This window comes from Lissotriton helveticus, chromosome 12 (genome assembly GCF_964261635.1).
Source record: "Lissotriton helveticus chromosome 12, aLisHel1.1, whole genome shotgun sequence".
NCBI classification, from domain to species: domain Eukaryota; kingdom Metazoa; phylum Chordata; class Amphibia; order Caudata; family Salamandridae; genus Lissotriton; species Lissotriton helveticus.
In genome coordinates this window covers 222,982,135-223,006,722 of record NC_136073.1, presented here as the reverse complement: position 1 = coordinate 223,006,722, position 24,588 = coordinate 222,982,135, and the positions used below count along the sequence as shown (strand labels likewise).

Sequence of the window (24,588 nt, the reverse complement as noted above, 5' to 3'; positions counted from 1 at the left end):
TGGTTTAGGGAGGGCTGTATGTATTAAGCGGTCTATCACGACCAACAGAGGGTGAATGACACAAAGAGTACTTGATGAACTCAACAATGGCCATGCTTTCTTGCAGTTGTCTGTCCTTTCTCTTTTGCAGCTTACTAGAACTGGACCTGGATGTGTGCCCCTCTATAGGTACAATGAACCAAATGTGCATGAGTGAGTATCACATTCTCTCTGTCCACACCACATCCGCGCGTTAGGGTTTTAGGTACTTGAGGTTTTTAAGAACGCATTCTTACAAAAGCCCATGACCAAGGTTAGGCAGCTGGAGGACAGAAACGCGTAGATGGTATTTAGACAATAGTGGCACATAACATACCCACATAACAAGGTTACTTTTAAGCATGTGAGACGAGGATTAATATTAAATTGAGGCATTGACGTAATACTCTGAATACATTTTTTAACCAGACACACTTTTACCGCTCTAAGAGCTCCTTGTGAGCCCACTTTGGACCAACACACAATAGGTCACAGTGAGGAGGGACCTTACGATTCCCTATGATGAAGCATCTCACTGGGAAAATGTTAGCAGCAAGCACTACGAATATCAGCCAGCACTACGAATATCAGCTAGCACTACGAATATCTGCTAACACACAATTTCACTGAACCCCATTTTTTTTGTTGCATTACAGGATTTCGATCAAAGCCAGCAATATGGAACGCAGGAGTCTGGCAAAAACACTGAATACACAGACACCCGAAAGGGGGTGGTGCCTATGTGTAAAGTGAATGCTGTTCTTAAGACCGCTTCCAATGAATGACTGAATCTGGGCACTCGGCATTGGGGGGTTGGGTGGAGAGTGGGACAGACAGTGGTTTAGGGAACCGATGCATGCTGCCCTCACAGAAAGACAAAAGAAAGGTAAGACTTCTGCAAATGCAAAAACTAGTCTCCATCCAGGCATTCAGTAGAAATAGTATACAGAATCATTTCACTTTAATTTAAATGCGAGAGGATTGTGCAAATCCTAGAAATGGCTTTTTTGTACTGCAAGGAATTTCTACATCCGTTCCACCACAACATTAATGCTGGGGTGCAGAGCAATCACTGTGCAAAATATAGCAATTGCTTTGACACTGAACCTTAATATATCGGACCCAGAGTACCTCAAATTAGGAATCTGCACCATTGTACTGACTATGTTACACACGAGGAGATGGGAGAACAAGAAAAACAAACACTACACTCGAAAACCTGACAAGCAATCAGGTAGGTTGCTTGAAAGGGCTTAAGATCCATTACCCTACAAGTCAAAATGGGATAGCTGACACAGGTTCGGTGATGGGCCATACGACTCGAACACCTCCCACGAGGACAAACCATGACATTACTCACACACGAGTTAGGGTGGTGGGTTTTACTATGATAGGAATATCCTTAATCGTACAGCAACACCAGCCACACTACAGAGGTTTTGTCAGCCAACCAAGCATTAGAATAATAGATGTCTCATTAAAAGGGTAGAGCTATCCTTGAATTTCTCTAGGTAGAATTGCATAGCACAGTTCTCTTTACCGAAAGACTATGATCTCTCATATTGTACTGTATTGTTCTTTAAGTAGTGCATTTCACACTAGAACTTCAGATTACACTATAGAGCCTGCATTTGCCACCTGGCATACTCGACAAGGAGGATGTAGGAGTCTAAAAGGCCAAGAAGCCTCACACCTACTCTCACTGACATCCACAACGGAAACTAAAATGTCAGCTTCATAGCCCAAATGTCCTGGACTCGTTGCAATGGAAGTAGGGTCCAAGACTACTATACCCAGGACAGCTCTGATAAATGGAAACCTCTGTAAAGAACTCAGGTGTGACTTCAGCTCGTTGATTATGAACCCCAATGTCAAGAGGTTCGAAGGCAACTGGAGGTAGTCTACGGCTGAATGTGGTGAGCTTGCTTTTAAAAGCCAGTCATCGAGGTAAGGGAAAACTAGTATCCTGACCTTCAAAGATGGGCAGCAATCACTGACATCTCTTTTATGACCCTGTGAGGGGCACTGGTGAGGCTGAACGGGAGCATGGCAAACTGAAAATGCTCCTGGCCTATTTTCAACCGCAAATCATGTCTGTGTACATGTCCTGCAGGTTCAAGGATACCATTCAGTTGCTCAGTTCCAGGGCAGATAGGTTTCTGGGCTAAGGTGAGAATTGTGAATGTGTTTTCTACAATAAGGCATTCAGAGGCCAACGAACCCCATCCTTCTTCGGAACAAGGAAACAGAGAGAGTAGAAGCGTTCTCCTATTTTTGAGTCCAACACTCTCATGAGGAAGCTGCATTGGCTGCCCATTAGGCAGAGAAATGCCTTCAAGGCTCCGTGCATCATATACAAGGCACTACACTGTCTAGGGCCTGACTTTTTTAAAAGAGTTTTAACTGGCATTTTCCAAACAAGCCCTTAAGGTCCTCAACTGCCAAAAGTCTGTGATTGTACCCAGATCCAAAAGGGCGTCTTTGGGTGGCCACATCGTTGTACTTGTAGCCTCTAAACCCTGGAATAAGCTTCCTATGCACATTAAAATCTCCAAATCTTTCGATGCTCAGGAAGACTTTCAAGAATGGGTTATTTAATACTGTATAGGTCTCTTCCTCTCCGGTTCTCTCATTTTGCAGCTAGAGCCAAAACACCCTTGGGTATTCAGGCACTCAATAAAACTATTTAACTTTACCTAACATCAATCCCCTGGCACACTGGCTTGGGCTCTATTTTCAGAAGTCATCAGAAGACTGACAATATTGGGAGCAGAGCTCCAGATCTGAGTCAGAAGGTGCAGAATGAAAGGAACTGATGTCAGCGACCAGGGATGGTGCTCACATGCAGTTCTGCTCAGTCAATTCCGGGTTGATGTGGAGTCAAAGCAGAAGCGCAGGGCATTGTTGAACAACCTTTTTCCAGATCCAGTCTTGTGCCTGGAGAGTATTCTTAAATGAGTAATCTAAGGTTAGAAGTATATATCTGAATAATAGTTTTATCTTGTTACAGAGATATTTTGCTGCTCAGCAAGTGATGTTGGGTTTTACAGTCTGATTCTCAAATTCAACCCTTTAATGTTTTTACTGGAAGCAAACAAAAGAAAAAAACCTCCTTGTTCAGGCCTGTCACTGAGTGACATGTTACATAGTCATAGAGTATATTAGCTGGGGTACTTTAAGCCAAATACTTGTTTTAAACTTGCATAAATAAATATCAACATTGAGTAAAATTAGTTTCCGTTTTCAGACTTCAGATCCTCTTAGCGTTAATTTCCTGTCAATCACAATGTTAGAGTAATATAAACTCTCTCCAGACCAATGCAAGATCTTGGCCATGCTGCAAATGTGATTTTGGTACCATCTCAATCAGTTTCAGCACCTTGAGACCCTCACAGGTGAGTAGCGCACTTTCTAAACTACTGATTGATTGACTGATTGAACATGTTTGTGTGGATATGGTGAGGATCCTAAGATGCGAATGAAACCTAATGATCTGCACGTGATAATATTTTGCTATAAACTATGTAAACTTTAATGTGCTCCTATTTGAGCTTGTAGTTAAATAACATCCTAAAACTAATGGATATACAGTAAATTCTAAGAATCGATACAAAAGCACAAAATGCATCCTGACTGGTGAGTGATACATTTCCGACGATGTCCACGCAGTGAAACCAAGTGTACGACTTCGCCTATAACAGATTCCTGGCTGGTTTTAGCAAAGATGTCTGGCTCCTGGAGATTATGACCACTCTACAGTGAGAATCTATCTCAGTCCAACTTAAAAAGGTGTACACCCTACGAAAGACATGTCCACCACCAAGGTCTGCATTACAGCCAATCAGCTAAATTGTATGTGCCAAGAAGATCTCAAGGACGGTACAGTAGACATAACAAAACCTATATAAAAGCCTATAGGTTGAGCCATTGGGATAGTTTACATTTTGAAACACAACCACTACATCTACTTTTTCGTGCTGGGAATCACTTATATTTACACAGCCATTTTTCTCTTAATATATCTTCAGCATGGTTAGTAGGCTACAATTTTACAATGTATTTACAGTAAATTCCCATTCTGTTGGTAAAAGTTCAATAGGTACAGTATTCCAAATGCAATATTAAATCAGCCATTTGGTGGCAAAAAATAGCAAGAAATTGTATGATGACCACATTCTTTTTAACTAAGCCATTGTATCTTAAGGGCAAATTTAACGGGGACCACATGGGAAAAAACGCCAAACCCTTGCCCACTCCCATGCCCTCAGTGGGGTATTCTGAAGTGAGTAGATAATATAGACTTCTCGTAGCCATGGTCAATCTCGCAGCTACCTCTTGGACCCAAAATAGAGGTCACTGTCCGATTCTGTCATTGGAAGGCCTGATGGCATGGCACGAAAGAAGGAGTCTTCTGACCAATCCTAAATCAAGTTAATTCGGCTTGTGAAAGAATAAAGCAGCATCCTTGGTTTGTAGAGATGTGTTTCCTGTAAGCTTTGGTGGTAAACATGTTCTACCCAGAATTTAACAAATAAAATAAATTCATTCTAGGGAGAGTGACAGAGCCAAGGAGGAGCTTGGTCTTATTTTATTAGAGGTTTTTCTTTGGGTCGCAGCACACACTCCAGAAATACTCACCTTTTTCATACATGAACGAAGTTTACTTTATCAAGAGATTCATATATCTTAGGGGTGGCAATCAATCTGTACCGCGTAAAGCGTTGACAAGTTACTTAAATTAACATAAAATCTTGCAAAACAAGCTCCTTCTGCAAAATCAGTATTTCAAAGAAGCTGACATCTATAGAAGCAGAGGTGGAAAAAAAGAAGAGGCAGAACAAAACACTGGGACAACGATCAAAGAAGCAATTATTAATGCTTCAAAAAATGTATATGTTTCCTCTGGTAAATGATGTAATGGGATAAAACGCACATTTAAAAAAACAATTTTTTTAAAGGAAGATCGAGAAACCTCAGCAGAAACTAAATTTTCAAACGTAACTGGCCTACAGGAAAGGTATTTAGGGCGCCCCAGCGTACAAAAATCGAGGATACAAACATGGATGAGTAGGTCGGCGAAATTAATACCCTTGCAGCTCGGAACTAGTATTTGAAAAACTGGGCCCTCTGATGCCTTTGGAGATGATTCAGAAAAGGGGGTGGTGATGAACAGAGTGTCTGAATTAAGCAGACCACTCTTACCCAGTCCAAAGATCAGGGCTTGATCCATCACCGTTATTTAGCTCACTGCCCCATCCCAGCTCAGAACCTGGCTATATGCAAATGAGTCTGTCCCTGGCCCAGTGCATCATGGGAACAGGGCAGACCAAACTACCAAGCCAATTCTTCACCAGAAAGGAGGCAAGCTACCGGGGACCGGTTTCTGGCATTTCAGCCTCGTCGGCCCGGCTTGCTTGAATCCTGAGGGAGCAGTGAGCAAGGGACTCATGTCTGAGTATACCCTGCCACACCTATAGTGGCCAAAAACGATTCAGAAAAGGGGGTGGTGATGAACAGAGTGTCTGAATTAAGCAGACCACTCTTACCCAGTCCAAAGATCAGGGCTTGATCCATCACCGTTATTTAGCTTACTGCCCTATCCCAGCTCAGAACCTGGCTATATGCAAATTAGTCTGTCCCTGGCCCAGTGCATCATGGGAACAGGGCAGACCAAACTACCAAGCCAATTCTTCACCAGAAAGGAGACAAGCTACCGGGGACCGGTTTCTGGCATTTCAGCCTCGTCGGGCCGGCTTGCTTGAATCCTGATGGAGCAGTGAGCAAGGGACTCATGTCTGAGTATACCCTGCCACACCTATAGTGGCCAAAAACGATTCAGAAAAGGGGGTGGTGATGAACAGAGTGTCTGAATTAAGCAGACCACTCTTACCCAGTCCAAAGATCAGGGCTTGATCCATCACCGTTATTTAGCTCACTGCCCCATCCCAGCTCAGAACCTGGCTATATGCAAATTAGTCTGTCCCTGGCCCAGTGCATCATGGGAACAGGGCAGACCAAACTACCAAGCCAATTCTTCACCAGAAAGGAGACAAGCTACCGGGGACCGGTTTCTGGCATTTCAGCCTCGTCGGCCCGGCTTGCTTGAATCCTGATGGAGCAGTGAGCAAGGGACTCATGTCTGAGTATACCCTGCCACACCTATAGTGGCCAAAAACGATTCAGAAAAGGGGGTGGTGTCAAAAACGATTCAGAAAAGGGGGTGGTGTTTCAAAAACGATTCAGAAAAGGGGGAAGGGTGGAAGGGTATACTCAGATGTGAGTCCCTTGCTCATTGCACCATCAGGATTCAAGCAAGCCGGGCCGACGACGCCTGAAATGGCAGAAACCGGTCCCCGGAAGCTTGTTTCCTTCCCAGTATAAGAATTGGCTTGGTAGTTTGGTTTGCCCTGTTCCCATCATGCACTGGGACAGGAACAGACTAATTTGCATATAGCCAAGTTCTGAGCTGGGATGGTGCAGTGAGCTAAAAAACGGTGATGGATCAAGCCCTGATCTTTGGACTGGGTAAGAGTGGTCTGCTTAATTCAGGCACTCTGTTCATCACCACCCCCTTTTCTGAATCATTTTGTCCACCATAAGCGTGGAAGGGTATACTCAGATGTGAGTCCCTTGCTCATTGCACCATCAGGATTCAAGCAAGCCGGGCCGACGACGCCTGAAATGGCAGAAACCGGTCCCCGGAAGCTTGTTTCCTTCCCAGTATAAGAATTGGCTTGGTAGTTTGGTTTGCCCTGTTCCCATCATGCACTGGGACAGGAACAGACTAATTTGCATATAGCCAAGTTCTGAGCTGGGATGGTGCAGTGAGCTAAAAAACGGTGATGGATCAAGCCCTGATCTTTGGACTGGGTAAGAGTGGTCTGCTTAATTCAGGCACTCTGTTCATCACCACCCCCTTTTCTGAATCATTTTGTCCACCATAAGCGTGGAAGGGTATACTCAGATGTGAGTCCCTTGCTCATTGCACCATCAGGATTCAAACAAGCCGGGCCGACGACGCCTGAAATGGCAGAAACCGGTCCCCGGAAGCTTGTTTCCTTCCCAGTATAAGAATTGGCTTGGTAGTTTGGTTTGCCCTGTTCCCATCATGCACTGGGACAGGAACAGACTAATTTGCATATAGCCAAGTTCTGAGCTGGGATGGTGCAATGAGCTAAAAAACGGTGATGGATCAAGCCCTGATCTTTGGACTGGGTAAGAGTGGTCTGCTTAATTCAGGCACTCTGTTCATCACCACCCCCTTTTCTGAATCATTTTGTCCACCATAAGCGTGGAAGGGTATACTCAGATGTGAGTCCCTTGCTCATTGCACCATCAGGATTCAAGCAAGCCGGGCCGACGATGCCTGAAATGGCAGAAACCGGTCCCCGGAAGCTTGTTTCCTTCCCAGTATAAGAATTGGCTTGGTAGTTTGGTTTGCCCTGTTCCCATCATGCACTGGGACAGGAACAGACTAATTTGCATATAACCAAATTCTGAGCTGGGATGGTGCAGTGAGCTAAAAAACGGTGATGGATCAAGCCCTGATCTTTGGACTGGGTAAGAGTGGTCTGCTTAATTCAGGCACTCTGTTCATCACCACCCCCTTTTCTGAATCATTTTGTCCACCATAAGCGTGGAAGGGTATACTCAGATGTGAGTCCCTTGCTCATTGCACCATCAGGATTCAAGCAAGCCGGGCCGACGACGCCTGAAATGGCAGAAACCGGTCCCCGGAAGCTTGTTTCCTTCCCAGTATAAGAATTGGCTTGGTAGTTTGGTTTGCCCTGTTCCCATCATGCACTGGGACAGGAACAGACTAATTTGCATATAGCCAAGTTCTGAGCTGGGATGGTGCAGTGAGCTAAAAAAACGGTGATGGATCAAGCCCTGATCTTTGGACTGGGTAAGAGTGGTCTGCTTAATTCAGGCACTCTGTTCATCACCACCCCTTTTTCTGAATCATTTTGTCCACCATAAGCGTGGAAGGGTATACTCAGATGTGAGTCCCTTGCTCATTGCACCATCAGGATTCAAGCAAGCCGGGCCGACGACGCCTGAAATGGCAGAAACCGGTCCCCGGAAGCTTGTTTCATTCCCAGTATAAGAATTGGCTTGGTAGTTTGGTTTGCCCTGTTCCCATCATGCACTGGGACAGGAACAGACTAATTTGCATATAGCCAAGTTCTGAGCTGGGATGGTGCAGTGAGCTAAAAAACGGTGATGGATCAAGCCCTGATCTTTGGACTGGGTAAGAGTGGTCTGCTTAATTCAGGCACTCTGTTCATCACCACCCCCTTTTCTGAATCATTTTGTCCACCATAAGCGTGGAAGGGTATACTCAGATGTGAGTCCCTTGCTCATTGCACCATCAGGATTCAAGCAAGCCGGGCCGACGACGCCTGAAATGGCAGAAACCGGTCCCCGGAAGCTTGTTACCTTCCCAGTATAAGAATTGGCTTGGTAGTTTGGTTTGCCCTGTTCCCATCATGCACTGGGACAGGAACAGACTAATTTGCATATAGCCAAGTTCTGAGCTGGGATGGTGCAGTGAGCTAAAAAACGGTGATGGATCAAGCCCTGATCTTTGGACTGGGTAAGAGTGGTCTGCTTAATTCAGGCACTCTGTTCATCACCACCCCCTTTTCTGAATCATTTTGTCCACCATAAGCGTGGAAGGGTATACTCAGATGTGAGTCCCTTGCTCATTGCACCATCAGGATTCAAGCAAGCCGGGCCGACGACGCCTGAAATGGCAGAAACCGGTCCCCGGAAGCTTGTTTCCTTCCCAGTATAAGAATTGGCTTGGTAGTTTGGTTTGCCCTGTTCCCATCATGCACTGGGACAGGAACAGACTAATTTGCATATAGCCAAGTTCTGAGCTGGGATGGTGCAGTGAGCTAAAAAACGGTGATGGATCAAGCCCTGATCTTTGGACTGGGTAAGAGTGGTCTGCTTAATTCAGGCACTCTGTTCACCACCACCCCCTTTTCTGAATCATTTTGTCCACCATAAGCGTGGAAGGGTATACTCAGATGTGAGTCCCTTGCTCATTGCACCATCAGGATTCAAGCAAGCCGGAACGACGACGCCTGAAATGGCAGAAACCGGTCCCCGGAAGCTTGTTTCCTTCCCAGTATAAGAATTGGCTTGGTAGTTTGGTTTGCCCTGTTCCCATCATGCACTGGGACAGGAACAGACTAATTTGCATATAGCCAAGTTCTGAGCTGGGATGGTGCAGTGAGCTAAAAAACGGTGATGGATCAAGCCCTGATCTTTGGACTGGGTAAGAGTGGTCTGCTTAATTCAGGCACTCTGTTCATCACCACCCCCTTTTCTGAATCATTTTGTCCACCATAAGCGTGGAAGGGTATACTCAGATGTGAGTCCCTTGCTCATTGCACCATCAGGATTCAAGCAAGCCGGGCCGACGACGCCTGAAATGGCAGAAACCGGTCCCCGGAAGCTTGTTTCCTTCCCAGTATAAGAATTGGCTTGGTAGTTTGGTTTGCCCTGTTCCCATCATGCACTGGGACAGGAACAGACTAATTTGCATATAGCCAAGTTCTGAGCTGGGATGGTGCAGTGAGCTAAAAAACGGTGATGGATCAAGCCCTGATCTTTGGACTGGGTAAGAGTGGTCTGCTTAATTCAGGCACTCTGTTCATCACCACCCCCTTTTCTGAATCATTTTGTCCACCATAAGCGTGGAAGGGTATACTCAGATGTGAGTCCCTTGCTCATTGCACCATCAGGATTCAAACAAGCCGGGCCGACGACGCCTGAAATGGCAGAAACCGGTCCCCGGAAGCTTGTTTCCTTCCCAGTATAAGAATTGGCTTGGTAGTTTGGTTTGCCCTGTTCCCATCATGCACTGGGACAGGAACAGACTAATTTGCATATAGCCAAGTTCTGAGCTGGGATGGTGCAATGAGCTAAAAAACGGTGATGGATCAAGCCCTGATCTTTGGACTGGGTAAGAGTGGTCTGCTTAATTCAGGCACTCTGTTCATCACCACCCCCTTTTCTGAATCATTTTGTCCACCATAAGCGTGGAAGGGTATACTCAGATGTGAGTCCCTTGCTCATTGCACCATCAGGATTCAAGCAAGCCGGGCCGACGATGCCTGAAATGGCAGAAACCGGTCCCCGGAAGCTTGTTTCCTTCCCAGTATAAGAATTGGCTTGGTAGTTTGGTTTGCCCTGTTCCCATCATGCACTGGGACAGGAACAGACTAATTTGCATATAACCAAATTCTGAGCTGGGATGGTGCAGTGAGCTAAAAAACGGTGATGGATCAAGCCCTAATCTTTGGACTGGGTAAGAGTGGTCTGCTTAATTCAGGCACTCTGTTCATCACCACCCCCTTTTCTGAATCATTTTGTCCACCATAAGCGTGGAAGGGTATACTCAGATGTGAGTCCCTTGCTCATTGCACCATCAGGATTCAAGCAAGCCGGGCCGACGACGCCTGAAATGGCAGAAACCGGTCCCCGGAAGCTTGTTTCCTTCCCAGTATAAGAATTGGCTTGGTAGTTTGGTTTGCCCTGTTCCCATCATGCACTGGGACAGGAACAGACTAATTTGCATATAGCCAAGTTCTGAGCTGGGATGGTGCAGTGAGCTAAAAAAACGGTGATGGATCAAGCCCTGATCTTTGGACTGGGTAAGAGTGGTCTGCTTAATTCAGGCACTCTGTTCATCACCACCCCTTTTTCTGAATCATTTTGTCCACCATAAGCGTGGAAGGGTATACTCAGATGTGAGTCCCTTGCTCATTGCACCATCAGGATTCAAGCAAGCCGGGCCGACGACGCCTGAAATGGCAGAAACCGGTCCCCGGAAGCTTGTTTCATTCCCAGTATAAGAATTGGCTTGGTAGTTTGGTTTGCCCTGTTCCCATCATGCACTGGGACAGGAACAGACTAATTTGCATATAGCCAAGTTCTGAGCTGGGATGGTGCAGTGAGCTAAAAAACGGTGATGGATCAAGCCCTGATCTTTGGACTGGGTAAGAGTGGTCTGCTTAATTCAGGCACTCTGTTCATCACCACCCCCTTTTCTGAATCATTTTGTCCACCATAAGCGTGGAAGGGTATACTCAGATGTGAGTCCCTTGCTCATTGCACCATCAGGATTCAAGCAAGCCGGGCCGACGACGCCTGAAATGGCAGAAACCGGTCCCCGGAAGCTTGTTTCCTTCCCAGTATAAGAATTGGCTTGGTAGTTTGGTTTGCCCTGTTCCCATCATGCACTGGGACAGGAACAGACTAATTTGCATATAGCCAAGTTCTGAGCTGGGATGGTGCAGTGAGCTAAAAAACGGTGATGGATCAAGCCCTGATCTTTGGACTGGGTAAGAGTGGTCTGCTTAATTCAGGCACTCTGTTCATCACCACCCCCTTTTCTGAATCATTTTGTCCACCATAAGCGTGGAAGGGTATACTCAGATGTGAGTCCCTTGCTCATTGCACCATCAGGATTCAAGCAAGCCGGACCGACGACGCCTGAAATGGCAGAAACCGGTCCCCGGAAGCTTGTTTCCTTCCCAGTATAAGAATTGGCTTGGTAGTTTGGTTTGCCCTGTTCCCATCATGCACTGGGACAGGAACAGACTAATTTGCATATAGCCAAGTTCTGAGCTGGGATGGTGCAGTGAGCTAAAAAACGGTGATGGATCAAGCCCTGATCTTTGGACTGGGTAAGAGTGGTCTGCTTAATTCAGGCACTCTGTTCACCACCACCCCCTTTTCTGAATCATTTTGTCCACCATAAGCGTGGAAGGGTATACTCAGATGTGAGTCCCTTGCTCATTGCACCATGAGGATTCAAGCAAGCCGGGCCGACGACGCCTGAAATGGCAGAAACCGGTCCCCGGAAGCTTGTTTCCTTCCCAGTATAAGAATTGGCTTGGTAGTTTGGTTTGCCCTGTTCCCATCATGCACTGGGACAGGAACAGACTAATTTGCATATAGCCAAGTTCTGAGCTGGGATGGTGCAGTGAGCTAAAAAACGGTGATGGATCAAGCCCTGATCTTTGGACTGGGTAAGAGTGGTCTGCTTAATTCAGGCACTCTGTTCATCACCACCCCCTTTTCTGAATCATTTTGTCCACCATAAGCGTGGAAGGGTATACTCAGATGTGAGTCCCTTGCTCATTGCACCATCAGGATTCAAGCAAGCCGGGCCGACGACGCCTGAAATGGCAGAAACCGGTCCCCGGAAGCTTGTTTCCTTCCCAGTATAAGAATTGGCTTGGTAGTTTGGTTTGCCCTGTTCCCATCATGCACTGGGACAGGAACAGACTAATTTGCATATAGCCAAGTTCTGAGCTGGGATGGTGCAGTGAGCTAAAAAACGGTGATGGATCAAGCCCTGATCTTTGGACTGGGTAAGAGTGGTCTGCTTAATTCAGGCACTCTGTTCATCACTACCCCCTTTTCTGAATCATTTTGTCCACCATAAGCGTGAAAGGGTATACTCAGATGTGAGTCCCTTGCTCATTGCACCATCAGGATTCAAGCAAGCCGGGCCGACGACGCCTGAAATGGCAGAAACCGGTCCCCGGAAGCTTGTTTCCTTCCCAGTATAAGAATTGGCTTGGTAGTTTGGTTTGCCCTGTTCCCATCATGCACTGGGACAGGAACAGACTAATTTGCATATAGCCAAGTTCTGAGCTGGGATGGTGCAGTGAGCTAAAAAACGGTGATGGATCAAGCCCTGATCTTTGGACTGGGTAAGAGTGGTCTGCTTAATTCAGGCACTCTGTTCATCACCACCCCCTTTTCTGAATCATTTTGTCCACCATAAGCGTGGAAGGGTATACTCAGATGTGAGTCCCTTGCTCATTGCACCATCAGGATTCAAGCAAGCCGGGCCGACGACGCCTGAAATGGCAGAAACCGGTCCCCGGAAGCTTGTTTCCTTCCCAGTATAAGAATTGGCTTGGTAGTTTGGTTTGCCCTGTTCCCATCATGCACTGGGACAGGAACAGACTAATTTGCATATAGCCAAGTTCTGAGCTGGGATGGTGCAGTGAGCTAAAAAAAAACGGTGATGGATCAAGCCCTGATCTTTGGACTGGGTAAGAGTGGTCTGCTTAATTCAGGCACTCTGTTCATCACCACCCCCTTTTCTGAATCGCCTTTGGAGATGAGGCAGGCAATTCCACCGAGTCTATTCCAACTAGTTCTCTGGGATTCTGAAGCTGAACATGGACGAAGGTCACACATATGTCAACAGATGCCACAAGCAGTCCTGCCAAGCGTCACGCAACAGGTGTGACACTCACGCATTTCAGTGCGGTGATCCGCATCACTGCACTGAAATGCATTGTCACGCATTTTTGCCACCAGTGCCAGGCGCACCACCAGCTGCTCCTGTGCCCGGGCTCTCTGCTGCTCGACTCGTGTTGCTTGTTGAGCCCCGGCCCGAGTTCCTAAATAGTTAATAACTGATCTGCTCTCAGCCTCTGTGGAGTGGCTGAGAGCGTTACAATGAATCCAAAACTCTGCCCAGGGCTGCCTGCTGTTTTCGTTCCCCTGGAAACAAATGAATACGGCGCCGGCGGCAGGGGGAGGGAGGGAGGGGCTGCCCTCTCAGCAGACGATAGTGCTGCTGTCAATCACCAACGTGGCACCATTGGGGGTCCAATCCGGATGTGCCGGCAGTAGAGTGTGGCCATCACCTCCGGACTCGGAGAGGAAGTAGGCAGAAAGCGGCAGGGGATCTAGTGCAGGCTGGAGACTCGTACTCTCTCTCATGCCCCCATGGCCGCGGGATTGACGAGACTGGTGTCTGTCGGTGTGAGATGACACAATAAGGGAGGCTTGACTTCGTTACAGACGTTGCTCAAGTAAGGTTTTACTGTTGTTTGAGGTTTTACTTTCGTAGTTTCAGCCACTTCTTGAGGAGAGGCGCTGCTGCGAATGTCGTCACTTAAGTAACTAGTAGTCTGTCACTACAGCATTAGCATGAGCCGAGCCCACCATCACGCACGCTGCAAATGATCTGTTTCAAACAAAATCTGCAGGCAGGGCTGCTCTGGCTCTTCATCCTGTCTGAGTGTGAGGTTTATCTGCAAAATTATATAATCTGCATGTATTTCGTCATCTGCAGGCCGAGCAGCAGGGCTGCTCTGTGAGTCTTCCTTCAGAGGCATTGGGCACCAGTATGAAAACGAAACTGAGAGTGTTTATGTCTTTAGATAGAACCATTACCACGACGGGTGGTTGGTGTTTTGCCAGGCAGGGCGCACAGTTTGTCTCTGTCTGCTCTCATCCTGTGTGTGTGGGGGGCGTTAACGACTTGCACAGTTATTTTTTTGCCGACAACAGGGTCTCTGAAAGAAATCGTGAGGGTGTTATGTAATTAATAGCCCGGGTCGGGCCGCATGATCCTCCGACTCAGAGGCCCGCAGCGCAACACAGATGGCCAGGCAGGTTACATGAAGGGCATCGAAGCCTCTCTTTAGAGCACATAAAGAGTGAACCATTTTACGTGGGAATGAGGATACAATATAGGTATGCAGATGGGGCATGGAGATCCTGTGAGCAAGAATAAGCACACACCATGGTCCTCAGCATTCCTCTATCAGTGGCGCCTCGTGCCCCAGGCGGAATTACCCTTGAACTGTCAAGTTTTTTTTATGCATGCATTGCAGCATGCTTTTCGAAAGAATCGGCTTTCTGTGGTCCGGTAATCTTGGAATCATCCCTCAGAAACTTGGTAAAGAGCTCAGTGTTTGAGCAATTTCCACCGACTCGGAGAAGAGTCTTAAACTCAGACTGCCTACTGTCACTTTAAATGTAGAGCACAAAGCAAACATAAAGGATTACTTGTCGCCCCTGAACCATTACTGCTCACCACTCCCTGGCAACCTCAATGTCCAGAAGTATTTCGTTTATCCTAGCATGCGTGTACTAGGTTAGAATGCACAGTGGAACCTGTGGGGCACATAAAGACGAGGACCCTCAGGAAAGAGATGGAACTCGCCTTAAATGACTGACATTTGGGGGCCCACTGACACTACTTATCACTGTATTCGAAAGGTGCATGGCGCTCTCCAGCTTCCAAGGAACAGTATAATAATTCGAATCAGAGCACATCAGTTTTCCATCCCAAAACTGAGATCTTCTCTCTAATTCAACTGAGCTGGCCAGCACACGAATGGCTATATTTACTTGCTGCAATAGCCATGTCAAGTGCCTCACATAATCACATTTGCATTTCCACTTCCATTTCTACTTTGGCCATCCCTCTCTCTCCGCCAATCTCACCTAAACCCCTTCTTATTTTTACTCTCTCCCTCTCTCCTCCTTTTGTCTACCTCCTCCCCTCTTACCCCTCTCCCTACTTCCATTGTCTCCCTCCTTGTCTCGCTCTCCTCTCCCTCCTTCAATTTATCCTCTTCTTCCTTCTCATCCCTTTACCTCCACCTTTTAGAAATGTATACATACATAGTCTGCAGTGAATGTCATGTGATGTCTTTATGAACAGCCTATATTCTACAGCATGTTGAAAACCGGACATGTTCAAAACAGCATGTAACAACATGGTATGCACTGCCACTCTCCCTGTGACTTTAGTGCTAAAAGAATGATAATAGCTGTGACCAAGTGTGTGTTTCTGTGCCATCCATTTGTAGTTTATTTCTCGAAACTGCCGAAGGTAATTTAAAACAGATTTCTGACAGCCATAAACTATCATCTATGTTGAATGGGAGATTATTGCACCGGCATCAGCCTGTGAAGATAATGCAGAATGGTGCTAGGCAGTCTGTCTGTGCATGTGTCAGCAGAGACAGTGTGACACTTAGGCAACTGAGATGGCTCAGTGGGTAACTTGTTCATGTTGGTGCCTCACACATCCATCCTTCCGGTTGTGCCAGGTCCCATGTGGACAGAGACCATTTCTGGTGCTTTGCAGCACTTTTAAGCTGTTCTTGGAGTATCTTCTTGCTCAAATGGGTGTAATTTCTGATATTTACATGTTTCCCACATCTTCATTGCTTGATTTTGCTTGCGAGAAATGAAATGTCACTCATAATTACACCGATATTTTGAAAATGTCACTCATAGCAATCTGAAACCTTGGCAGCTATGCACAAGTCTAAATCAACAGTGCTAAGGTTGAGAGGAATAAGGGAGGCCCAATTTCGTTTTTGAGGTGGGGCCCAATCTCGTTTTTGAGGTGGCAGATCCGTGACAATGAAAGGGGTTCTCAAGACGGCAAATAAAGAGAACATTTGGAATCTGAAGACAGCAAGATACTCATATTTCCTGGGATGAATGAGAAGCAAGAAAAGCATTTTGAATGTAGGGAGTTAGCACTTTATAGCTAGAGGGATATAGGCAGGCCTGCTTCAGCCAACAACATTGTGACAGGGAAGAAAAGAAAATGCACTTGCTTGGGGAGGAACGAAAGGATTTGAGTGCTCTTCAGAACAGTGGAAATACCCCAGTCTAAATAGGAAAACACTATCAGAAATTGTGCCTGTTGTGCAAGTTTGATAACAACTAAGCACTGATCTTCAAGACTAGGTAAGAAAATAGTAGTAGGGTTCCAAGATAATGTGGAAATAGTGCTCTGTAATTTTGAATATGACATAGGAACACCAGGCCATAACAGCATATTGTTAGGATTGGTTTGTCTGCTACTGAACTGTGGCCTTAACCTTTGTAACCATTTGTTTTGAAGAGTGCTTCTAGTGAGGACACAAAGAACCTTACAATGTCAGGATTCCATCATACTTTATTAGTGCCTCACCTGGAATGGGCAGTGTTCATTCAAACTTTGGTCAAACAAACAAACTAAATAAAAAAATTGGAGTAAAAAGTGGCCTTTGTATATTTAAACAGGGTTGAAAATTCGATTAGCTGCAAGTACTTGGGGAAAAAAACAATTATGCCTAGCATCGCCCACTATGGGAAACAGACAGGATACAAATATAGAAACAACAGATAAATATCAGAAACACCCAGTTTCATTTTTGTAATTGTGACAAACGTGATCTTTGACGTTCCCTCTATGGCACACAGTAACAAATACCTCAGATTAAATCCTGCTCAAACCTGCTCCGTCCCACCTCTGTGGCAAGAACCCCGCTCAGAGCCAAAGAACACATTTCTTTTTTTTTTTTTTTATAAATTCTTTTTATTGTTGCAGCAGGCGAATCATAAGTATTAGGAACAAGACAGCGCGGGGGAGCATCAACATTCCGCTCTACCCGCCGTTACGCAACTTTTGAAATAGTCAGTTACATTGCATTCATCCTGACGAACTTAATTTTCATTTTCACCCCGAACTCCCCCCCCCCCATCAACTATAAGTAGAGACAGTAACTGAGAGACCTCTCCTCGAAGCCCCCCTTCCCGTCCTTCCCCCCCCCTAAGCAGCAGAACACCCTCCTCAACCACTCCCCCCCCCGACCCTCGCGTCTCTCTCGGTCCTCTAAGTTGTGTGACATTGAGCATAGGCAAACCCCCCGTCCCGAAATCTTCAAGGGTACAAAATGCTGGAGTCATCGACATATGCACCATCCCTGTGATTCATCCCACCACCCGCCCACTTCCCCCACCGATCCCACCCTACTACTCCAACCCATGGTAGTGCCTCCACTTGGCCCATATTTTTCTAAATTTGCGGGGGCACCCTCTAGCTTTGTATGTAACTCGTTCAGCTGCCATGTACATATCTAGACCTCTTCTCCATTCCTCGAGATCTGGTTTCCCAGGCGCCCCCCACAGTCTTGCAATGTCTCTTTTTGCGACCACCAGGGCCAGCTGCAGAAAGATGAGTAAGTAACGCGTGATATCCACCTCCGTGGACATTCCCAAGAGCGCCAGTTTGGGGTCCTTAGGTATCTCTACCTCCAGTACCGCACTCAATTCATTGAAAACCTCGTCCCAATATTCCTGTATCACTGTGCATCCCCAAATGATGTGGAAGAAGTCGCCTGTTAGGTGCTGGCATCGTAGACAGGCGGTGTTGGTAACCCTCCCCATCCGGAAAAGCCTCACTCTGTCAAAGTATGCCCGATGAAGGACCTTAAACTGGATGAGGCGAAGCCTCGATTTTATGGCCACTTCTCGGGGGTGCATGAGTATGAGTTCCCAGTCCAGGTCCTCCAGCGCACCCACGTCTGCCTCCCACCTCTCCCTGAGGGCCTGTAGATCCCCCAACATGTTATTTGTCAGTGTTTTGTAAGTCATGGATACCGCCCCCCTTTGTATCTGTTCTTGCAGTAGACGGCCCTCAAGTGGTGCAAACTGGGGAATGTCAGTGAGAGATATGTTTTGGGCTCCCCATGCATGTCGCAGCTGTATGTATTTGTAGTATTGGGTTCCCTGGAGTCCAAATTCCTGCTGCAGTGCCTGAAAGGTTTTAAGTTCTCCCTTTGCTATGACATCACCAACTGTGGAGATGCCAATGTCATCCCACCTTTGAAACCCACGCAGCTTGTTTAGTTCAGTCAGCCACCTACATGACCATAAGGGTGTTTGGCGGGTGAGCCTTTCATGCCAGCCCATTCTAACCGACGCTCTGCGCCACGCCGACAGGGTAATCTTAGTCGCAGGGAGAAGCTGGCGCCCCCCCCTACCCCCATATAAAAAGTGGAGCACCGTCCTATTGCCCCACGTAGATCTCTCTAGTGCATAGGTGGGGTGGTCAGCCGGGGCGTGTATCCAATCGTTGATCGGGGTAAGGTGTTCCGCCCAGTAATAGGCCTCAAAATTGGGTAATGAGATACCCCCACTATATTGGTGACGCTGCATAGTCGTGAGTGCCACCCGGGACTGCTTCCCCAGCCACAAGAAAGAGCGGAGATCGGCATGGATTTTCCGCAGTGTCAGAGCCGGAAGGGGATAATACTCATTTTGCAGGGCGTATAAAAACTTCGGGAGTAGGATCATTTTATATAGAGCAGCCCTGCCCAACATGGTGAGCGGGAGCGGCCTCCATCTATCCATCTCCGCCTTGGCTGCCACCAAAACTCGGTCGACATTGTCCGTGAAGGAGCGCCGCTTATCTCGGGTGATAAAGACCCCTAAGTACCGGAAGCCTTCCGTGGTGTGGATGAGCAGCTCAGGCAGCTCCTCCCCTCGCGGGGCACCCTGTGGGTCGTAGAGGACCGACTTATGCCAGTTTATAGCGTGTCCGGCTACCGCCCTAAAGTCGTCTAGTTCCCTGAATATGGCCGGTATCGTCGTAGCCGGGTCGGTCACGTATAACAGTACATCATCGGCGTATAGGGAGATCTTCTCCTGTTCAGTGTCCGATTCCCCCCAGTGGAAGCCAGTCACCTCTCGGTTAAGCCGGATACGGATCGCAAGGATCTCGATCGTGAGGGTAAAAAGGAGTGGAGACAGCGGACACCCCTGCCGCGTCCCCCGCTCTATCGCGAACTCCCTCGACATTCGCCCATTTATTCGCACTCTAGCCCTAGGTTTCGAGTATAGAAGTTTCACCCAGCGCTGGAAGGTGGGCCCAAACCCAAACCGTTCAAGGGTCCCCATTAGGAAAGGCCAGTGGACCGCATCGAACGCTTTCTCTGCGTCCAAGGAGAGGAACCAATGTGGCTCACTCCTGTCGCCGACTTCTTGGAGCCAGTTGTGGGTGCGCCGCAGGTTTAGTTTGGTGGCCCTGTCCGGCAGGAACCCGGACTGGTCTGGGTGGACCAGGCCCGGTATTACCTGTCGTAAGCGTCGTGCCAGAATAGTGGCCAGGATTTTAGTCTCAATATTCAGCAGCGAGATTGGGCGATAGGAGGAACAGTCGCCACGGGGCTTGCCTTCTTTGTGAATCGGGATTATGGTAGCTAGGGCCAGGTCCGGCGGTAGGCCTCCCGAGGCGAGAGCGTCCGCATATAGCGACCTCAAGTGACGCGAAAGGAGGTCCCCCGTTCGTTTGAAGAACTCCGCTGGGAAACCATTTGGTCCCGGAGCCTTCCCCGGTTTCAGGGCCGCCATCGCCTCTGCGATTTCATCTAGGGACAGGTCGGCTTCCAAAGCCTCACTATCTTCGGGGGTCAACTGCGGAACTTCCACGCTACCCAGGAACGACTGCACCGCCTCGCAGTCCCCTAGGTCCCGCGCCCTGTAGAAGTCTTCGAAATAGGTCGCAAAGGCCTCCGCTATAGTGTCGTCTGTGGACGCCCGTGCCTTACTGGGGAGCTCAACCCAATCCACCCACCTGGCAGCTTGCTCGCGCCTGCTCAGCCATGCCATGAGTTTACCAGATTTGTCTCCGACATCGTATAAGCGATGCAGGGTGGCCAGCGCCTGTGTACGCGCCTCGTCCGTGCTTAGCTCTCTATACAGCCTTTGAGTGTCTAGCAGTATTCTGAGATCTACCTCCTCCTTCGTTCTGTGATATTCAGCCTCCCGGGTCAAGATGTTTGCCTCCTCCTTCGCTATAGCTTCCGTGCGTTTCCTTCTGGCCTCCCCCACCCTGGATTGGAAGCGGTCCCTCAACACCGTTTTCATGGCTTCCCATAGTGTCACCCCGGACTGTACCGATCCCTCGTTTTCCGCCAAGAAAACTCTGATATCCGCTCTTATGCCCCCTAGAATCGCAGGAGTCTGTAAATCCCATGGCGACATATGCCACTGTGCCTGACCTCTCCCCCTTCCCCGACCTATGTGTACGAACAGCGGGGAATGGTCCGAGATACCCCTCGCCCTGTAGTCTGCCTCGTCTCCCGCCGAAAGTTCCTGTCTCGATGTGAAAATGTAATCTAGCCTAGAGAAGACCCTGTGGGCCCCAGAGTAGAATGAGTAAGCTGCGTGGGTAGGATGAAGCCACCGCCAAACGTCGGTGAGACCGATCGTGTCCATTCTACGCGCCAAAGCCGTCTCCGCAGCCACCGTGTGGGGGTTCCCAGAACGATCGCGCATCGTGCACATCACGTCGTTGAAATCCCCCCCCACAATCTGTATCGTGTCCGCCGTGTCTAGCAGAATGGTCGTGATCTCCTGCATTGTTCGTGTTTGTAATTTGGGTGGAGCATAAACCGACAACAGAGTGTACCTGCGCCTCCTCCATGTCCCCTGCACCCCGGCAAACGATCCCTGTGGGTCCAACCATGTACGTGCGACTGTGAAAGGTGCTGTTTTCCTGACTAGTATTGCCGTGCCCCGTGAGTCCATGGTGTACCCCGCATGTGCCAGAACGACGTACTGCCCGCGCGCCAAAAAAGCACAGCGGTTCCCCCTCAAATGTGTTTCCTGCAGGAAAACGATGTCAGGTGCTACACGCTTAATATATGCAGTAACCAGGCTCCTCTTAATTTTGGACCCCAAACCGTTCACGTTCCAGGTTAGCGCCTTAACCCCGGCGCCTTCACCGTGTGGTGTAGCTAGTGTACTCGCCATTGTATCACCTGAGGACTGTCCAGTACCGGGCCCCAGGGCCGGGATGGTAGCAAGGGTAAACTCTCCCGAAGTTGCTGCTGCATGCACACCTGTCTCCCTCCCTTCCCAACATCCCAACACCCCAACATGAGGTAAACTGTAACCAAACCCCTTCCCGCACCCCCCTCCCCACCTCCCTCCCCTTCCAGTTGCATCCCAATCCGGGTCTCAACTATCCGTGGGAGAAGGCCTGTCGCCCTCCCACACATCCCACCCTCAATCAACAAACAGTAACCAGTACTGAAAACTTAAGGAATAGTAGGGGGGTGTGTCAACTTGCGTGCTCCGCTGCGCCGAGCCGCTATCTTCCCCGATCCCTATACAGCAACGATCACGAATGTGAGTCCTGAGTGTCCATATTCATCCCTTGACCCGAGGAGTCTTGTTCCAATTGCTGGATTTCTGCGACCAGCGGGTGCACTGAGTCGTTCACTGTTTCCTCGTCCTCTCTTCCAGATATGCGGTCCTCCAAGTCCTCCACGTCTTCACCTTCTGAACGGGTTCCATTCCGCAGGCAATGGAATCTCGAGCCCGCCACGGAGTCCGTGCCCGGGGATGTGGATCTGCTGCCTCTCCCACCCTCCTTGTCACGTGGCCTGTATGGTGTCGCCGGTGTTTTCTTCTGCGTCCTCCGTACTCCCCGTCGCCGTGTTTTCGGCATTTCCCAGGGCGTCCTCTCCCGGACCGATTTGTCCAGCGCCGCTCGACCTGCCGCCTCTCTACTGTTCAGAATAGGTCGCTCTTCGAGCCATTGCCACACATCCTCCGGGTGAGCAAAAAAGATGGAGTTGTCTTTATAGATCACCTTGAGTTTGGCGGGGAAAAGGAGCATGTAAGTAATGTTCAAAGATCTCAGCTTTGCCTTCACCGAATCAAACGAGCGGCGTTGCTTCGAGACCTCCTGACTATAGTCCGGAAAGATCATTATGGTGGTATTCTCCAAACGGATCTCCCCCATTTTCCTGGCCTCCCGTAAGATCAGGTCTCTGTCTGCATAGTTCAAGAAGCGCGCTATCACTGGTCTCGGTCGCGCACCCTCCGGAGGCTTGGCTAGAAGCGCCCTGTGTGCCCTTTCGATGATGAAGCACTGGGAGAATTGCGCTGTTGGGAAGGTATCTTTCAGCCATGTGAGGAGAAAGGCGGACATGTTCTTTCCCTCAATCCCTTCTCTAAAGCCTACAAAGCGAAGGTTATTGCGCCTCGACCTATTTTCCGCGTCGTCCACCTTCCACAGCAGTTGACGGTGAGAGGCCTGGAGTTCCGCCATGTCCTTCTTGAGAGTAGAAATCGAGGCTTCATTGTCAGTCAACCTAGATTCGGTTGCCGTTACCCGGTCCGTCAAATTTCGGAAGTCCTGCCGCAGTAGCGTCACCTCGGACCCTACCTCTCCAATTTTCGTCTCCAGGGCCGTCCGGGACGCTTGTATGTCGGTCCTGGACGCTTGGATGGCCTCCATTAACATGGCCGTGTCATTGCGCGTGTCAGGCTGCAGAGAGTGTTGCACCGCCCCAGAACGCGTTGCCGTGAAGTCGTCCATAGGTCCCCGCCTCGCAGCCCTGTTCGCCGTGTCACCCTTCCCCATGCTGATGAAGTCTGCAGGCCGGAGGCTCCCTATGCAGGCGTCCTGTCTCAGAGGCGCGGAGGGGCCCAGTCGCGTAGCTCCAATGACGCTAGGTACTCCGGATGTCACTGTCCGCTGTACCGCGTCAGCGGTCTCCCCGGCTCACCTCCCGTCGCAGTCCTGAGGTCCCCCAAGTGTCACCGTGAGGGCCGATGGCAGGGGTCGCGTGTCTGCCGTCCTGCAGACTAAGTCTCCAATGGTGGGGGCTGGGTAGTCAGGGCCCAGGCTCTCAGCCACTTTTCTCCCTCCAGTGCCCTTCAGGTCGGGCGCCTCCGCAGCTCCGCCGCCATGTTGGTAAAGGCGGGAGCCGCGCTCGAGCCGGTCTCTGCTCTCAGATTGCCAGGAGGACGGCCCTTGATTCCTCTGTCCTGGGCTTACCTCCGCTCCGCCTCGACGAGCACTCTCGGGCAATCCGCGACCCGGGGAGTGCAGCCGGTGGGGGATTTCGCCGTCACACACCGCCGGCCGCCATCTTGGTGCAGGCAGCCGGTGCCTCGCGACTGTCTCGGCTCACCTCCCCTCCTCTGCCGGCGAGACGTTGGTCACTCTTGGGGGTCAGGCGGGTCGCGGAGCCACCTTCAGCTGGGCAGTGTGCGGCAAGACCGCACGTGGGGCACTGGGAGCGCCGCGCTCCGCCAAGCGCCGCAGGCGCCCTCCTGGCCGCCGGGGACACCGCACAGCCCGGGTTTCTGCAAAGGCGGCTGCACTCCACTACGCAGGTACTCCAGCCAGGTACCAGGGTGTATTGTCGTCCACACAGTGCCTCTTTGGGATTGTGGGGGATATGAAAAAGTCGGATAAAGTGCCGCTCGGCCGGAGCTCCGGCAAGGCACGTCTACTCAGCCATGCTGTTGGCCACGCCCCCCTCAAAGAACACATTTCTTATAGCACAAATCAGAGTTGGATGATGATGGAAAACCCTCAGATTTCTGTAGCTACTGCGAAATCTGGGGTGAAATCCAGTGTGGACTCTCATTCAATATGCCATCTATTTCTATGAACGAGAAATCACCACTAAGAGAATCTTCATCACATTTAGCACTCTCTCCAGAAAAGCGGATAATTTCCCATGATCACTAAAATGTAAACTAGGCCTTTAGATTTGATCAAGCACAAAATTGCCCTATTAATGTCAGTAGATGTGTCAATGTAAATGCAGGTCTCAGCTCAAGACGAAAGCTCAACTAGCAATGCAGATGAAATAAAAAAACAAAATCGCTCTTCCTTAGAAGACTGGTGCACAAGGAACCAACCTCCGCAGAGTCAACATCAATGCAGAAGTCATTCAAAACAGCCTATGTGGTCTTGGTTTGGTAGGTCTGAACAATCCTTGCATACAGCTAAAACCGATAAGCCAGAAAAGGTCTACAGCTTCTTGGAAGAACTATGCTCCAGTAGCTCCCTATGTTAAAGTGGAGTTGGCTTTACAACCCGTAAACCTTTAAGTGCGGCTGACACTGGGAGGGTTAGAAAGCTGGCATTGGCCACAGCGCCACTCCAAATGGAACAAACAATGTATGTCCTGAAGGTACCAG

General features: G+C 48.9%; 1 protein-coding gene across 2 annotated transcripts in view; it reads right to left on the bottom strand.

The window, feature by feature from the left end:
- Positions 1-24,588, bottom strand: part of BANP (BTG3 associated nuclear protein) — a 1,144,281-nt gene that overhangs the window by 882,787 nt on the left and 236,906 nt on the right. The gene's annotated exons all lie outside the window — the stretch shown is intronic.